We start from the raw sequence: 4233 nt of genomic DNA, 5'->3' as shown, positions 1-4233 counted from the left end.
GGTTGCATAGATTAAAAAACAAGATCCAGGGTTGGGGATATTTCTCAAAGGTTCAGAGGGCTGGCTATTCTCTCTACTCAACTTCTTTTTCAAAATTTTCTATTTATTTTCTTACAAAAACTATCTCTTCTGATTTTACATACCAATCCCAGTTCTCACTGTTTCCCCATCCTCCTGTTCCCTCCACCTTCCTCCTCAATCCACCCTCCATCCACTCCTCAGAGAGAGTAAGGCTTCCCATAGGGAGTCAACAAAGTCTAGCACATTGCTTTGAGGAAGGACCAAGGCCCTACCTATTATATCGAGGATGAGCAAGGTATATTTCCAAAGAGAATGAGCTCCAAAAAGCCAGTACAAGCAGTAAGGATAAATCCTGGTGCCACTACCAGTGGCCCCACAGTCTGCCCCAGCCATACAACTGTCACCCACATTCAGAGGGCCTACAGGAAATGTAAAAATACAGTCCAAGATTTGTTACTAAAGGTTCTGGATACAGAAAAATTACTCTGTATCACAATGAAACACGTAATTCCTGTGCTATTTAAATGACTTTATAGAAAGGAAGAGGAACAAAAATCTTAACAAGTGAATTTAGAAAATGAACATGAGCCTGCTACTTTATACATTGGAATCATAAGGGAGACTACTCTAGCTAAAATGCAAAGTTATGCAAATGTCATCATTCTATGCACTACGTAAGCAAATCACAGCTCCAGGTTTTATGGATTATATGCTATGACATATGAAAAAGATATTACAGAACTAACAAAAAATAAAAGAATGCTGGCTGATCTTCCAGAGGCCCCAGCACACACATTCAAGCTCCCAGTCGTCTCTAACTCCAGTACCAGGAGATCTGACATCCTCTTCTAGTCTTTGTGAGCATAAAGCTTATACAGAGTACACAGAAATACGCTCAGGCAGAAAAGAATACATATACGATATTTTTTAATTTTTTAAAAGAAATAAAATGCATTTTTCTGTTTATAAGCAACTTGTAATACTTTCAACTATAAATACCATCTTAAAGTTAAGGCTCGGAAAAGTAATCTAAGCAAATGGAACCAGTAAGCAAACAGGTATAGCTATCCTAATATCTGACAAAATACATTTTAAACCAAAGCAAACCAAAAGAGATAAAGAGAGCCACTTCATTCTAATCAAGGGAACAATTTACCAAAAAGACATAACCATTATAAATATATATACACCAAACTTTGGCATACCCAATTTCATAAAAGTGTTCTACTAGATTATATGACCCTGATTAACTCAAATTTAGCAACCATAGCTGATTTAAATACCCTACTTTCCCCAATAGATAGGTTTATCTGGACAAAATATAAACAGAGAAACCCTGGAATTAAATAATATTATATATGAAATGAACCTAACAGACATCTATAAAATGTTTCGCCCAAACGCAAAAGAATATGTATTCTACTCAGCAGTTCATCTTAGGTTCTCTAAGTCATACTGAATATTGAGACACAAAACAAATCTTAACAAAATCAGAAAAATTAAAATAACTCCATGTATTCTATCTGACCATAATATAATAAAGCTTAAAATCAATAGCAAGCAAATCTCTAGTAATTACACAAACTCAGAGATTTTAAAAATTGAATGATGAATAGGTAAAATAAGAAAGAAAAATATTCCTGAAACATAATGGAAATGAAAGCACAACATAACAAAATCGATACGACATACTAAAATCAGTCCAATATGGAAAATATATAGCTCTACGGGAATGTGCCTACATTGAAAATCAGAAAGACTGCAAACAAATGACTTACTGATGCAACTCAAGACTTTGGAGAATCAAGAGCAAACCATAACCAAATCCAGTAGATGGGAATAAATAATAAAAACAAGGGAGACATTAATGAAATAGAACCAAAGAAAATGATACAAAGAATCAACAAATCTGGCTCTTTGATAATATAAACAAGATTGACAGATCCTTAACCCCCCAACTAGCTAAAAGAAAGAGAAAATCCAAACAATTAGATCAAAAACGAGCAGGGAAATATCACAACGGATGCCAAAGAAATTCATAGTATTACAGCGGAACATTCTAAAAGCTTGTTTTTTAACAGTGCTACTTTTATTTACTTTGTTGAGTCATAAGGTTGTAAAAGCAATTGTTAAATTAGTTACCAAGCAAAACAGAAAGGTACTTTAGAAGTCCAGCTACCTTGGAGTTTATTTAAACTAAGGGAAAGGTCATGTTTTCACGCAATACATACTTGGTTCTTTAAATAACAATTGTGACAAACAGCAGAAATAAATGAGAGGATGCTGCACTTTCGATCCATACAAAACATCAACATTTGGGGTTGTACATGATTAAGGAAACATCTCACTTTTCGAAACACAGTCTATAGAGGCATGCCTTTATGTGGACATAGGAATGCAATTTAGAAAAGAAAAAAATCACACTGGAACTACTCAATTTCTTTAAAATCACTGAGCAAAAAAAGCAACATTGAACTTCCACACTGATTTTATGCAGCTTCTATATAGTACCTTGACTTAAATCCAAGAGCAAAGTTAAGACTCTCCTCCTCTAGTTTTGGTAAACAACTGCATGGTAAACTTAGGTGACTTTCCCTCTGGATTTACCTGGAAGTGGCCTCTTTAATATTTTCTTTAAAAGAGGGCAGGTTTGGCACCCTTATACAGATACCACCAATGTTAATATTTCTGGGAATCTCAGGAAGCTTCATATCCTTTACAACCGATAAGCCTGCCTCAGATCTCTTCTGTTTATTTTGTGCATTAATTTGTGTAACAATCTCATTCACATTGGTCTCCACTACCATCCCCCATCACTATTTCTGCAAGAATTGTGTGACCCTTGTCTACACAGAATATTAAATCTAGTTCACAGGCATTTTCTAAACATTTATCTAATGTTTCCACAAATACTTGAATTAGGTCTAAAATGCCAAGTTCACTTTCTGAGAAATCCACACAGAAGACAAAATATAGCATTGCATAATGTCTATAAGTCAGTTTGTCATCAAAGCCTCCGATTAATAAGCCTTCTAGGAAATTACAAACGTTCTCATCTCGCTTAGACACCGTCTGAAAAGTCTTCCTGATGATCTGCTGTTGTGTTGATCTTCACTATAGGGCTGGGAGAACTTGGAGAGCTGCGGTTACCCGTGGTTGCTGAAGATGAGGATGGCCTTGATCATGGCTGGGCTTGACCAACCCAGTGGGTGCTGGGGTTCTGGGCGGGGGTGGGCATGCAATCCTCACCTCTGGGAGCTTGCTGTCACTGCTTCTTCATCCGCCCCCTCCCACACGTGCTACTCTAATGTATACTCCATTAAATTTGAAAATATTTTTAAATGGCTAAGTGTCCAGCCTCAGCCAAAATCACCAAAGTTAAACCAAAACAAGACCAACAACTTAAAGAGACCAATAACAAATAAGATAAAACTAATTTTAAAATGGCATATAACTAACAGAAGCACAAATTCTAAATCCCAAGGAAACCAGTAAATAAAATAGAGAAGTAAGAAAGAGCCATTTTGAGCCTCATATAAGAATTAAAGCTCAACCATCAACCGAGAGGTTTTATGACTCAAAGGAACTTTCTGGGGTTAAGTTGAATGGGAATGCAGAAAAAGTACCTACATTTCTGAGACTATTGAAGAAACACATTGCAGATACATTGCAGTCTAGCAATCTTGTTTATAGCTAAAGTTATTTAAGAAGCTAGTCTGTGACCGTTTCTGCTACTAATTGTGAGTCATATATATGTGTGTATATGCGTGTGGGTATAAAATAAGCGTTGAACAACTTAATATGCATATTATATAAACTTCATACAAATCATATAATAGATATATCAAGGAATAAAAATTTGGTAGCAAAACAATTTCCTGCAATTGTGATTATGACACATAAGTTAGTGTGGTGCCACTATCCTTGTAAGAAGATATTAATGCTGTGACATTTCAATTACCCGGTCACTTTTAATGGTTCTGAGTATTCAAATATTTAGTAGAGACTTTGTATTTTCACACACTCTTAAAAAATCAATGTTTGTAGCGAAACGGTGGTGGCTTACACCTTTAATCCCCCAGCACTCTGGAGGCAGAAGTAGGCAGATCCCTGAGTTCAAGGACAACCTGTTCTACAGAAGGAGTTCCAGGACAACCAGAGCTACACAAAGAAACTCTGTCTCAAAAAAAGGGGGGAAAAATCAATATTAGT

At 35.9% G+C, this 4233-nt stretch overlaps 1 pseudogene; it reads right to left on the bottom strand.

The window, feature by feature from the left end:
• Positions 1-2624: 2624 nt before the first annotated feature.
• LOC130884355 (AP-3 complex subunit sigma-1-like) lies at positions 2625-3206 on the bottom strand (annotated as a pseudogene).
• Between the last annotated feature and the right edge of the window lie 1027 nt (positions 3207-4233).

The sequence above is a fragment of the Chionomys nivalis genome, chromosome 11, assembly GCF_950005125.1.
Source record: "Chionomys nivalis chromosome 11, mChiNiv1.1, whole genome shotgun sequence".
In the NCBI taxonomy this organism is placed as follows: Eukaryota; Metazoa; Chordata; class Mammalia; order Rodentia; family Cricetidae; genus Chionomys; species Chionomys nivalis.
Note: the sequence above shows the minus strand (reverse complement) of the source record. Positions and strands in the feature narration are given on the sequence as shown.